Genomic DNA, 15,269 nt, shown 5'->3' on the forward strand with positions numbered 1-15,269 from the left:
CCCCCCCCCGTTCTTTTTTTTAATATTAATAGACTAGAAAACTTAAAGTATGAAACTTGCTTAATCAAATACCTCCTCTTCCCATAACACCCATTTTGCGAAATGCTTTCTTTTTCTTTAGAACTTCCTTTTGTTTATACTTGGAGGATAAGTCATCATAATTATTAAGTTTTCAGAGTTGAAAGCTGAATTTTATCGCTAGTGACTGTTTAAAAAATATTAAGCTCTTTGATTAAACTAATTGATATTGATGAGAGGGGTGAATCTTAGTTAAGGATAATAAATTCTAGACCAAAAACTAAACGAAGTATGCAAGATGGAAGATGTTAATAAATATGTTTGAGTTGATTAAATGCTCATAAATGCAACAACATAAAGGTGCAATGAATATAGATTAATGCTACTAACATAACAAAAAAGATTTACTTCCCCAAGTATTGTGGGACTCAAACGATTCCTTCTTCTGACAACAACGTGGAATGAATGGAATAATATAGAGTTCTAGGATCTTTGGATCTCGTGAATATAGAACCAAAAATGTAGGTTAGAATAAGATAATCAATGAATGAGACAATTTCAGTATATTTCCAGGTCAACCCTTTACATAAAGTGTTTTTTTCAAGAAGTGAATATCCTTTTTGTTCTCTTCCTATTTATAAGGGACATTTCCCAAAAATCCTAAAAAGTACAAAACAAGGAATATCCTAAAGAATACCCCTTGTGTCTATATTTGAACTTAGGCTACCGTTGTCTCCTTATCACAACTGCCCGTCTTTGGCATCAAACGTCTTGAAAGCAAACCTCGGTCGTTATACCATGGTCGACCCCGTCCTTTATCTTAATTATGCTTTACCATAGATATGCCAAATTACCTATACAGTTAGTCCCTCCGCTTGTTGAGGTCGTGGTCCTGCATGCCCTCGACAAGCGAACCTGATTTGCCTTCGTTTCAGAAGAACTTGGTCGTTGAATAAATCAGGTCGACCCAGATGGAGAGAACGACGCAACTGGTGGAGTCGTGATTGGTGTGGCTACCATGGGGTGACGTCATAGCCACGCACGTCATCATTATGCATCTTCCCGAGACAGCGTCTGCGTGCCTGTCGCTTCGGTTCTGGTGTCATTGACAATCCTTTGCTTTGATTCTCGCGCCACACAGCCCTATAAATAGACGGGGATTTCGTTTTTCAGAAGTTTTCACCCTCCCTTCTCTTGCATGAACATTATTCTCCTTTGATCTTCTTTGCCGATGTCTGCTTTTGACTTTGCTTTCACGATTCCATATCTCCCATTCTTACCCAATTGTTACCTTCTTTTCCAGGTTTAGTAGTATACCTTTTATTGTCGAAATGTCGCAAACCTTTCGTATTCACGATGAAATTTCTGATGCCACTCCGTTATCGGTGGCCCCTCCATCCGATGTTGAGGATCTCATGGCTGAAGAGGATGAGAGTTTTGCTACTGTGGAGGAGATAGTTCCCAGAAACCCCTTATCTAGAAACGATTTTCCCAAGGAACCTGCTCTTGCTCCTGCTCTGGTGATTTCCGAGACCGGACCGTCTCATATAGCTGAGCTTCGATCTACATATCGCATCCCTTCCCACGTCGAGATAGTGCCGATTGGTGGCGATATCGTGGAGGTCCATCGACCTTGATATTGTGCCTTCTATGTCTACCCTTTCTTAATTGGCTATACTATCCCACTCCTTCCACTGGCGGAAGAATTTTGTCAGTTTTATAACGTCTGCCCGGCACAACTATCTCCGTATTTGTATAAAGCTTTTCTGATGCTGACGAAGTATGCAGAATTGGCTGGTTGTGAGGTCGACGTCCACCACTTATTGGACTTATTCTCACCAAGTTTTTACAGAGGTACTATGATACATCTGCGGCATCGTGAGACCAGAGGGCTGATAGTCAGAATAGATGACAGGACAAATCGAAAGTTTTGACACAAGTACTTTTTTATCAAAACCGAGCATTTGGTGGCGAACGCGACTGGGTTTTCCAAGCAGTGGAACCATAATCGTAAGTGTTTTTGGCATACGCTTGGTCTTCTTTTTGTTCTTTCGCTTTCCGCTCATTTGTGGCTTATTTGTTTTGTTTTTTCAACGGAGAGGCGTGCACCTTTCCCTATCTTTGGTATTGAAGACAGGGTGGCCCGTATGTTGCCCCACATGGTAGGTATTCGTGATTGGGTGGTTTTTTACAAATGCTTTGGACCAAAGGTCCCGTCTAGTAAGTGTTACTTCTGCCTTGGCCTTCTGTTGTTTGCCATTTTTTGTTGATACGACTTCCTTATGATGCCAGGTCGACGGGCTTCAAAAATGAAAGCTCTAGTGCCGGCGTTTTGCCAGGCTATTGCATCGGCAGAGATGCAATTTGCTTTGGCTGAGTCCGTCCGTAGAGGTCATACTCAAGCTCTGTCAACGAGGGACCCCCCCCTCAGAGTATTGCTGCACAGGATGAGATCTCTTCCCGGCCTGTCTACCATCTCGTAGACGAATCATCTAATGGAGAGGAGTCGCCGTCGAGAAAGAGGCAAAGAGTGGAACTTGTGAAGGCCGCCCTCACCGATACTGAGCCAAAGAGAATCACTGCTCAAGAAGCGGCGTCTGCACGTGTGACGGGCGCATGGGCCATTTTTATGGCAGATGTTATTAAGGAGGGGAGGTATTCTAGGGCCGAGGGAGTGCATGGAGGCGAAGAGCCTGTACGGACCACAGAAGGTGGTGTATCGTCAGCGGCCGGAGGAGAAGGAGTACCTGCGGGAGATGATGGCTCTGGTTAAGACATCGACCTCGATGAGATACGGGCCTTCTTGGACAGGTACACTCGCGTAAAGGTGAGGACGGAGGGTCCTAATAGGCACGTAATCATTCCCGTGGGTTATGACCTTTTGGCTAACTCTGAGCGGGCGGTATCGTCCTTTGCCCCCTTGTGCGCGGCTTCTGAGAATACGGCGCTGCAGAGGATGAGCGATGCAGAGCTATCTCTGAGTATCTCCGGCATGGCTTTGCGAGTAAGTGCCTCCCCTTTCTTCTCTGTGTTTTTATGTTTGGGATTTTCCTCGCTTGCGTAATCTGCTTGTGCTGACTTCTTTCTTTCGCATGCCAGACTCTAATCATGGGAATTAAGCGTGACCGGCATGAGGAGCGGAGGTCGGCCCTTTTTAAGAGGATGACTTCCAAGTACAAAGAGTACCGTACTAAGCACCAAATGCTGGCCGACGTCTTTAACCAAGATAGCGAGTTTCAACTGTTTCGTTACGGGCTCAAACAGAAAGAGGAGGAGTTGGTGAGGAAAGTTGAGGGGTTGAAGGAGCGGGATGATGAGCTGATGAAAGCCATAGGTCACTGCAGCGAGCTCGAGGCGGCTCTTAAGGCCAAAGACGATGAGCTCGAGGTAAGCAAGGGGGTGATGGCCGAGAATGCCGACCTTCAAGCGCGCGTGGCTTCCTTAACTGCTGAGCTTGAGCGGGGGGACACGGAGGCTGTCGCTCTGAGGGGAGAGTTGAGCATCAAGGTCGAGGAATTGACCCGTGCCGAAAAAGATAGAATGGTTGCCCTACTTGAAGCAGCGGCCTTAGATGACGCCCTCCGTATTTGTAGGTCTGAGCGGGATAATGAGCTGGAGACGTCGGCGCTCAAGGTGGCGAGGTTGGAAAAGCGGATTCAGGACTTGGAGGTGGAGTTGTCCGGATTGAATGAGCAGGTTATTGCTTTGAAGGCTGAGGAAGTGCGCCGGCAGTCGTAGCCATCTACGTCTCATACCTCTGTCGACCCCATCGTGTCACGAGATCTATACGAGATGTGGGTTCACGCCGAGGATCAACTTGATGTGTATAAGTCTCTAATGGCTGACGGGAGAGTTTCCGAGGCAGAACTCGAGGGTGTCCACGTTAAAGCACGCGTGGCCCGCGAAGCTTATGGTTATGCCCCCGGTACGCCTGGCGGGGATGATATTGATGATGATACGGACAGGCTCACCTCCGATTCTTAGTATAATGATGAGTACGCCGATGGAGATGACGCGGTGTAAAGCCGTTGTATTTATTTTGTTTTGTCGCTTTATTTTTGAGAGGGCACCTCCGGGCCCTTTGTAAAAAGTATTGTAATATGACAGTTCTAATGGAATGATTGCCTTTTAGCTACGTGTTTCTAGATTGTCGTTATATTTTTTGTGTTTGCTATGTGGTGAAGTCCCTGACTTTTCGGTCGCTTATGATAGTGTTTTGGTATAGTTGATCGTAGATCTTGAGGTAATTCGAGCGAGGTCGAATGTAAAGTAATTCTAACGAGGCCGAATGTAAAACGATTCAAACGAGGTCGAATGTGGAGTGATTCGAGTGAGGTCGAATGTAAAACGATTTGAGCGGGGTTGAATGTTTAAATGATTCGAGCAAGGTCGAATGTAGAACGATTCGAGCAGGGTCGAATGTTTAAATGATTCGAGCAAGGTCGAATGTAGAACGATTCGAGCGGGGTCGAATGTTTAAATAATTCGAGCAAGGTCGAATGTAGAACGATTCGAGCGGGGTCGAATATTTAAATGATTCGAGCGGGGTCGAATGTTTAAATGATTCGAGCAAGGTCGAATGTAGAACGACTCGAGCGGGGTCGAATGTTTAAATGATTCGAGCAATTTCGAATGTAAAATGATTCGAGCGGTGTCGAATGTTTAAATGATTTGAGCAAGGTCGAATGTAGAACGATTCGAGCAGGGTCGAATGTTTAAATGATTCGAGGAAGGTCGAATGTAAGACGATGGCGAGTAAGAGTGTTGCTTTATTTCATTCGTTGGAGAATACCTTGGTGGAGAGTAAAAACTACTGCTTTATTTCATTCATTGGAGAATATTACATATGTCCGTTTCCTACATATATTGGAGAAGTTTCTATGTATCCAGTCCCTTCATCGTTCGGCCTGGAGAAGCAGTCGGCAGGCGGGGCGATGAATTGTACTTGAACTTCGAGACGTCCCCTTTGTCGCCTCATTAAAAACCTCTCCGAGAAAACCCAATTGGGACAAAACTCGGATGAGGGAAAAAGAGTACGACGCGGAGGGCGTCTGTTCTCAGAAGTTGAAGTGTTTGAGATGGGCGATGTTCCAAATGTTTTGTAGTCACTTTCCCTGCATAGTTTCTAGTTGAAAAGATCCTTTGTTTGTTGTTGCCGTGTTCTTATACAGCCCGTCCCAAGTGGTTCCTAATTTGCCTTCTTTCGGATCTTTGCTCGCTTGTGTTTTAGCTTTGAGTACATAGTCTCCGAGTTTGAGCGGTCGTATTTGGCTTTTTTGTTGTAGTACCATTCTGCTTGTTGCTTTTGGGCTACCATTCTTACGTAAGCCATGTATCTTCGCTCCTCTGCTTTGTCGAGGTCCTGTCTTCTGTTTTCATCATTGCTCGGCCCACTTTCGTTGGAGTATCTCAAACTGGGCTCACCGACCTCAACCGGTATCATGGCGTCGGTCCCGTAGACTAGTGAGTATGGCGTTTCTCCTGTGCTTGTTTTCGACGTGGTACGGTATGCCCACAATACCTCTGGGAGTAATTTCGGCCATAGTCCCTCGGCATCTTTAAGTTTCTTCTTCAAGATATTCAGTATTGTTTTGTTGGAGAATTCAGCCTGCCCGTTGCCGGCTGGGTGGTATGGCGTGGGGAGTTTTTGGTTGATGTGCCTTTTTCGAAAAACTCGACGGTCTTCTTTCCGGTGAACTGGGGTCCGTTGTTGTAGCTTATTTCTTTGGGGATACCGAAGCGACAATGATGTTTCTCCATATGAATGTGATAACTGGGTGACCGCACCTGCTTCTACCCATTTGGAGAAATAGTCAGTCAAAACAAAAAGAAAACGTACATTACCTCGCCCTGCTGGGAGGGGTCTGATGATGTCCATTCCCCATTTGATGAACGGCCATGGCGAAGTGACAGAGTAGAGGTGCTTGCCCGCTTGGTGTATCATAGGGGCATATTTCTGGCACTGTTCGCATTTCTTGACATAATCGGCGGCTTCCTTTTTCATTGTGGGCCAATAATATCCTGCACGAATGAGGCATCTGACGAGGGCTCGATTGCCGGTATGGGCACCGCAGTAGCCTTCGTGCGCTTCTTCGAGTACGCACCTTGTTTGATTCGGCCCTAGGCATTTCGCTAAGGGGCCTTCAAACGTCCTTTTGTATAACTCGTGGTTTATGAGGCTGTATCTGGCCACCTGCATTCGAAGTTTTTTGGCTTTTTTTTGTCCGCTGAGAGCGTTCCTTCCTCGAGTTGGTCTATTGATGAGTGCAGAGGGTGACCACGTTTTCCTTTGTGATGTTCTTGGTGGCCGCTGCTAATTTGGCGAGGTCGTCTGCATCGATGTTTTGTGCTAGAGGTATCTGGTCGAGTCGGCATTCATCGAATTTCGGTAGCAATTTATGAATTTCTGCCTGGTACCGTTGTAGCCTCTGCTCTTTGATTTGGAAAGTCCCTGTGACTTGGTTGACGACAAGTTGTGAGCCGCATCTAAGGATGACTCGGCGTGCTCCGTATTTGAGAGCTAGTTTCAATCCTGCAATTACAGCCTCATACTCGGCCTCACTATTAGTCATATCAGGGCACCGTATGGACTGGCGAATAACTTTGCCTGTTGGGACTTCGAGTACGAGTCCCAGTCCAGATCCTGATGCGTTGGACACGCCATCGGTGTATAGGACCCATAGGTCGGGCATATCGGACGAGGTCTGTGAAATTTCCTTTTCGACCTCTGTTATTACTTTGGCACTAAAACCGGCGACGAAGTCGGCGAGTACCTGCAATTTTATCACTGTTCGTGGCTGATATGTTATATCATGCTCGCTTAATTCTATGGCCCATTTGGCAGTCTTCCCGACAGTTCGGGTTTATGCAGGATTCCTCTTAAGGGAAAGGTCGTTACTACCGATATGGGGTGACACTGAAAATAGGGTCTAAGCTTTCGTGAAGCTACGACCAAGGCCAAGGCCAATTTCTCGAGGTGAGGGTACCTCGTTTCGGCAACGACTAGAGTTTTGCTAATATGATAGATTGGAGATTACGTACCTTTATCCTCGCGGACCAACACTGCGCTTATCACAACTTCTAACACGGCCAGATATACGAGGAGACGCTTACCGAGTTCTGCTTTGGCGAGTAGTGGGGGAGATGATAAGTACGCCTTTAGCTCTCTCAAGGCTTCGATGCATTTTGCATTCCATTGGAGCCCGTTGTCCTTTTAGAGCACATTAAAGAATTTGTGGCACCTGTCGGAAGATCGCGAGATGAACCTTGACAGGGCAGTTATGCGACCTGTCAGTTTGTGCATCTATTTCTTGTTGGTTAACACTTCAGATATTCCCTCAATGGCTTTGATTTGATCGGGATTGACCTTGATGCCTCTTTGTGATACTAAGAACCCGAGGAATTTGCCTGAAGTTACGCCGAAGGCGCATTTTTCGGGGTTCAGCTTCATACCATACTGCCTTAGTATTTCGAAGGGTTCTTTCAGGTGGTCGATATGATCTTCCTTCCTTTTTGATTTGACCAACATGTCGTCTATGTAGACTTCCATTATTTTGCCGAGCTGGTTCTTGAACATTTTGGTCACCAATATTTGATAAGTCACTCCTGCATTCTTCAAGCCAAATGGCATTACTCGATAATAGTATATTCCTTGGTGGGTGATGAAAGTGGTCTTCTCTTAGTCGTCTTCCTCCATGAGGATTTGGTTGTAGCCTGAGTAGGCGTCTAGGAAACTTAACAACTCGTGCCATGCCGTTGCGTCAATGAGCTGATCGATAAGAGGCAGAGGAAATGAGTCCTTTGGGCAGGCCTTGTTTAGGTCCGTGAAGTCCACGCACATTCGCCATTTCCTGTTTTTTTTTTACCATGACTACATTGGCGACCCATTGAGGATATTTTGATTCTCGGATGGAGCCGTTAGCGAGTAGTTTATCCACTTCCTTACTGACGGCCTCATTGATTGCGGCGTTGAATTTTATTCTTGCTTGTCGTACTGGGGGTAGAATGGATCGACGTCAATTTGTGTGTGGCGACGTCTTTCGGAATCCCTAGCATATCTGCATGGGAGAAAGCGAACGGATCGACATTATTGGTTAAAAATTCATGAAATTTACCTGGCTGGGAGAGCTTATGGCCTATATAGGCCTTTTTGTTGTTGTCGCTACTATCCAGTTGTACGGGGTCGAGATCTTCTATTGTCGATCCTGCGGCCTCCACTATGTTGGGGTCCATATAACGTCTTTCCGATTATTGGGTTCAGACCCCGACCTCGTTTTAATTGCTATGCTTCTGAGCTTGTTCTTTTTAGCTGCTGAGTGAATGTGCAATCTTGAGCGATGTAGTAGCATTCTTGGGTTGTGTATTGTTCGCCTCGAATGCTGGATATTCCCCACGGGGTAGGGAATTTGATCACTTGGTATAGACTAGATGGGATGGCCCTCATGGCATGTATCCATGGTCGTCCGATGATTGCGTTGTAAGTCGTATCCTAGTTCATGACGTGGAACGTCGTTTCCAAGGTGATACCTCTGGCCAGGACGGGCAGTGTTATTTCTCCTGAGGTCCGTTCGACTGCATTATTAAAGCCTGTTAGTGTTATGCAGCATGGTATTATCCTGTCCTCGGTTTGCATTTGTGCGAGTACTCGAGGATGGATAATACACGCGCCGCTTCCGTCGTCTACCATTATTCTTTTAACATCAGTATCTGAAATACGTAAGGTAATGACAAGAGCATTGGAGTGAGGAAAAATCAAACCATTGGTATCTGACTTATCGGAGATGATACTTTCTTCGAGGTCATCATATCGGTCGTGAGTAATTGACCGCTTTAGCTTGTGTGTGGTGGCAAATTTTATGTTGTTGACCGCTGCTTCTTCGCCTCCACAAATGATCATTTGAATAGTGCGGGCAGGAAAGGGCGGCTTTGGAGGCCCCTGGTGTTGTTCGCGTCCGCGGCCAAAGTTGGATCATCCTCGGTCACTCATTAGCTCCTTCAGGTGTCCTTGGTTTAGCATGTTAACCACTTCTTGCCGCAGGGCTATGCAGTCCTCGGTCCTGTGGCCTCGTTCCTGGTGAAATTCATAAAGGACGTTCGACTTTCGGGTAATGGGATCGGACTTCATTTTTTGTGGCCATTTCACCTTTGTGCCCAGCTTCTCCAGCGCGTACACTACTTCTAAAGGAAAAACACAAAAATTGTGAGCGGATAAGAATGGGGGCATACCTCTTTCGTTTCGCTGAGTCCCTGTGTGCGGCCTGGATGGCCCTTCCATAAGTCGAGGGGATGGTGGAATGGTGGTTCTGACATAGGGCTGATGCCTATCTCGGTTGAGGCGTGTTCCAGGCTGATCTCTTTGATTGTCGTTATAACGGTCTTTCCTTGGCTCTATTTGGATTGATGTTAAACGTTGGGTTGAACCGTTAAGGTCGTCATCGTCTGCTCTCACCTCGGCACAGTAGGCGTTGTGAATTTCTTCCCAAGTGGTGGGTGGGTATTTCATGAGCCTGCTTAACAGCTTCCTGGTTGCTCTTAACCCATTTCTGTTCAACCCGTTTTGGAAGGCTGCTACCGTCATCCCTTCAGATACGTTTGGTAAGCTCATTCTCACCCTTTTAAACCGAGCGAGCAAGTCCCAGAGTCCCTCGCCTGGCGATTGTCTAACGGCGAATATGTCGTTCACTCTGGCCTCCGCTTTCTTAGCTCCGGCATGGGTGGCGACGAACTTATCAGCCATTTCTATAAACGTTGTTATGGACCGTGATGGTAGTTGTGAGTATGGGTGTTTAACGGGTGGGCCGGGCCGGGCCTCTATTTTTTGGACCCGTACGGGTTACGGTCCGGGCCGGTTCCGGGTTGGTTCTTAACGGGTTTAACGGGTTCAGGTTCATTCGGGTAAAAATTGAACCGTAAGGGTTACGGGTTGAGGGGGCCGGGCCGGGTTTAGTGTATTTTTAATTTTTTTTTTTGAATTTTTTATAAATATTGTAAGTTTTATTAATACAAAGTACAAACATAAAGAATACAAGGAAGATAGGAAAAAATTGCACTTATTGCAATTTGCAAGTGCTACTTTTATTTCATAATTCAAACTTACAAATTAAAAGGTTTACATTTTTAACAACAAGTAAATTCACCAAGGGTTTTAAATATATACCTCTAAAATGCAATATTTCACCTATATACATAGTGTAATTTTTCGACGAACCTACCCTCAGGACTATATAGCTTCGCCCATGCCCTTGTTTACATAGTTGACTGATCACATAATTGAATTGACAATATGAATAGATAAACAAAACACATAATACAAATGGTAAAAAAAAAACTAACCTTGGAAAATCAACCAGGCTTTTTCCATGCGTTCAACTAAAGTTAACGTATGAACTAATCAACTGCTTGATGCTCTTACCACAAAAAATTCTAGGTATTTTCTTTAATCTATGGTTTCCAGGGAAAATCAATTGTGATCCTCTTGGTGTTGCAAATCGAGTAATAACATTTGATTTTGCAGTAATTATGGATCTACAAGAACATGTACAAGTACTGCTACTTGCCATTTTTCCCTTCTTTTTTTCCTGTTCAATTTCTTGCCCACAGAATTCGAAAATTAAAAAAAAAAAAAAAAAAAAAAGTAGCCGTTTAAACCGGGCCGGTTAACCCGGTAAGAGTTACTATTCACTCTTCTGGGTTCAACCGGGTCGGTTACCCGTTTCAAAGAACTAAACCGGACCAACCCCCCCAACCCCCCTACCCAGCGCAGCCCAGCCCCCTCTTACTGATCCGGGCAGGTTCCGGGTTCTACCGGTCTGGGCCGATCCGGAACCGGGTCAACCCGGCCCGTTTAACACCCTTAGTTGTGAGTACCAGGTTAGGGCTCCTCCAGTTAGGGTTTCGCCAAACTTTTTTAGTAACACTGACGGTACTTGCTCCTTTGATAGATCGTTGCCTTTTACTGCCGTGACATAGTGAATGATGTGGTCCTCTGGGTTTGTGGTACCATTGTATATTTTTAAATACGGCGGCATTTTGAAGGTCTTGGGTATGGCATGTGGGGCTGCCTCCTCGCTATACGGTTATTCAACGAATCGGCCGACGTCTCGTTTTGGTAGCAGTTTTGGAGCCCCCGGTATCTTATCGACCCTTTCTTGATGTTCTCTCATCTGGTCGCGGAGTGCCTTATTTTTTGTTTTCCATTTCTTCCAGATATCTTTAAAATGGTTGCCGGTCCGTTATTGCCTGCATCAACAATGGTGTGAGTGTTACCTGTTGGGGGAGCTGGTTGCTCATCGGTGATCATTATAACATCTACCGGTGTGACATTCCAGTTTGCTTTTTGAACGGGCTTGTCAAGTATGTCATTGAGGGTACTTGTCAACCACTCCTCCAACAGTTTCTTCACTGCCGGTGGTGCTTCCTCAGCTGTGGATGTGGAAGCCCCTCTTTCGCGTGAAGCGGTTACACTATCATGAAGAGGAGGTGAATCACTCCGCCTGGGCGTAACGCTTGGCGTCACATTCTCTTTGTCTTCTCTGCCATCCTCGTTGATGGTGTTCAGAATGTTTGTAGTGACACCTGCTATTGCTTTGTGTCTTGTATCTCCTTTTCCTACCATTGTTAGTTTATGAAAAGCAAAGAAAAGATGGCTATCCCTTTTTATGATCTAGAAGAAACTACAATTTTAACTAAAAAGTCCCCACAGACGGCGCCAAATTGTTTAACCAAAAAAATGTTAAGCTCTTTGATTAAACCAATTGATATTGATGAGAGGGGTGAATCTTAGTTAAGGATAATAAATTCTAGACCAAAAACAAAGTGAAGTATGCAAGATAGAAGATTTTAATAAATATGTTTGAGTTGATTAAATACTCATAAATGCAACAACATAAAAGTGCAATGAATATAGATTAATGCTACTAACATAACAAAAAGGATTTACTTCCCCAAGTATTGTGGGACTCAAACGATTCCTTCTCTTGACAACAACGTGGAATGAATGGAATAATATAGAGTTCTAGGATCTTTGGATCTCGTGAATATAGAACAAAAAATGTAGGCTCGAACAAGGTAATCAACAAATGAGACAATTTCAGTATATTCCCAGGTCAACCCTTTACATAAAGTGCATTTTTCAAGAAGCGAAGATCCTTTTTGTTTTCTATCTCTTCCTAATTATAAGGGACACTTCCCAAAAATCCTAAAAAGTACAAATCAAGAAATATCCTAAAGAATATTCCTTGTGTCAATATTTAAACTTAGGCTACCGTTGTCTCCTTATCACAACTGCCCGTCTTTGGCATCAAATGTTTTGAAAGCAAACCTCGATCGTCATACCATGGTCGACCCTGTCCTTTATCTTAATTATGCTTTACCATCGATACGCCAAATTTAGATCTATACGGTGACTAGCATACAATGGTGCCCCCATTGTGCTCAGATCCTGGGTCTGCCTCTGAAGAAAGCGATATAGCAAACTGGAAACTACTCCCTATTTGCCGTCAAGCTTGTCAAAGAGGATGACATACAGTATGATCCTTTAAGGACTATAATTGCAGATTGTAAATGTTTGCTGGAAGCAAACAAGACCACTGCCAACTATGTTTAAAGGGAGGTGAAATAATACAGAGACTTTTTACTGATGAAAGTCACAAACACGAAGAGGATTGGATAATCCGGGAGAATGCACTAAAGGAAAAGGAATTTCTTCCCCGGGTGATTTGAACCGTGTGGCTAACTAAACGATTTACGAATTTTATTTAGTTTATTTTCCAAACTGACTAGCTTTTTCCTATCACGATAAGTATGTTCACTAGTATCTGTCATTTTAAATGCATTCCTTAAAATAAGATTATATTGGATCCTACAAAAAAAATGAGTACCGCGTATATGTATTGGATAAAATTTGGTTCGTATTAAATGATCGAATGATATCGTGACACGTGGAACTGAAGACAGGCAGAAGATGAATCAAGTAACAGCTAGTACCGGAAACGGCAGCTACCCTTGGTATCGGATGAACCCTGAAGGAAGCACAATCAACGTGAGCATATCGAATGTTTGCCATCGGAAAGCACTTAATTTCCTGGCATTAAATGAACAGCCGTTTCACAGAATATTTGCATTTATAGCATACAGTTACATACTCATCAATAGCCCCCTTATTGTCATTTAAGAGGGGCTTGAGCCTATGATCTTGTTTCCTAGATATATCTATAAATAGTAGCTTCAACAACCATTGCAAACACGCGAAATCTCTGGCAAAACTTATGCTACATTATATTCTCAAGCTAAATAATACAACTTTACTTTCTGTTTATATTGCTCTTATTTGTTATTTCTGTCCTTGGAAGCATCGCTCCCGGAGCTAAGCCTGGCATTTCCTTTGGTTTTAATGCGAAGTTTTATTTTTAAATCTAATTTATTATATTTGGATTAAATCGGTTCGCTTGTCTATAAATCACGTAACAAAATCAACTATACCGTTTTACGGGTAAACAGTTTGGCGCCCACCATGGGTCTTAGATAGCTGAGTAATGAATTGGTCCTTGCATCTATTACTAACTCGTTTGATTCTTCGTTTCTTAGCAAAAATAAAAATGGTAGCTAACGATGTCAACATCGCACCCAACGTTGAGGCACACAAAAATCTACTTCAACATGAGGATTCAATCAGTGACACCCGTAACGAGGGGGACGTGACAACTCCGGACCATGGCGAACAATATCCCTGATATGACCGGGAGACAACTCCCAATGATTTGGAGGACGAGCACGTTGCGAAAACGGTAAGGATCTTGAGAGAGCAGCAAAAAGCAATCATGGGCCATCTCTCAAGGCAGGACCAGGTCATGACGGAACTAAAGCAGGCATTATTAGGTGCTTCCAACAACGCAAACGGAAGAGGCTCAATTCCTCCCAGCGCTCCTGCAAATCAAAAGGCTCAAAGAGTTGATGATAACACCCCGAGGGGTGAGGTCGATTTCGACGGAGCCGGGGGAATCGGTAGCGGGTCCGGTAATGACAACGGTAGTGATTCTTTTAAAATCGAACTCATGAGGTTCATGAGGGAGATGAATGAGCGGATGGATCAGAACGCGAAGTAGTTTCATGCCCGAATGGACCAGATTCCGGGCGCACCACCAGTTTTGAAGGGCCTAGATTTGAAGAAGTACACCCAGTTACCGTTTAAGTCGAGCGCAGCACCGGAATTGATTCCGAAATGATTCAAGATTCCATGCACACCAAAGTACGATGGGACTTCCGATCCTCAGGAGCACATCACAACTTATACAATGGCGGTGAAAGGAAACTACTTGGCTCAATATGAGATTGGGTCGGTTCTACTAAAAAAATTCGGAGAAACCCTCACGAGAGGGGCCTTGGCATGGTATTCGCTTTTACCTGAGCATTGAATTGAGTCTTTTGAAATGCTCGCAGATTCATTCATAAAGGCCCATGCCAGGGCCAGAAAAGTCCAAGCTCAGAAGGCGGACATATTCAGGATCACACAGGGTGAGTCCGACTTGCTGCGGGAGTTCGTCATTAGATTCCAGAAAGAGAGGATGCTGCTACCAGGCGTACCAGACGAATGGGCAGCTGAGACGTTCACTAAGGGTTTGAACCCAAGGAGCTCTGACGCTCCCGAAAGCTGAAGGAAAGCATGATCGAGTTCCAAGAAACCACATGGGCGGATGTCTATAACCGCTATGAATCGAAGATTGGGATAAAGATGATCAACTTGGGTTCCCGACATCAACCAAGGGACGAGACCGAGACAAGAACTAGGATAAGTTCAAGGATGTTTTTATATGAAAACAGGCGATCTTTTAAAGGAAGATTCATAACTTACAAGAGAGCAGAAGGATGCGGCAACAAAGCGTTCCGGTCCTCGGATAGTTTCGCTCCCGATAGAAGAACTGACAGTAGCCGAAACAACAAGTCGCTACAAGAAAAAAAGGTTCCTGGGACCTGGATTCCTCATATCCCAAGCTGTCAAATTATAATTTCAACATCAGCGTAGTGGAGCTGGTATCAGCAATGAGAAACATCAAGTAAGCATTCCCGAAGCCAATCAAATCTGAACCCTGCCAGAGGGATCCCAACTTATGTTGCGAATATCATGGGACTCGCGGCCACAGAACTGCAGACTGTCGGCATTTGCGTGAGGAGGTGGCAACGCTATTGAAGAACGACCATCTCACGAAGTTCTTGAGCGACCGAGCCAAGAACAATTACGGCCATAGCCGGGACAA

The sequence above is a fragment of the Nicotiana attenuata genome, chromosome 1 (assembly GCF_001879085.1).
Source record: "Nicotiana attenuata strain UT chromosome 1, NIATTr2, whole genome shotgun sequence".
NCBI lineage: Eukaryota > Viridiplantae > Streptophyta > Magnoliopsida > Solanales > Solanaceae > Nicotiana > Nicotiana attenuata.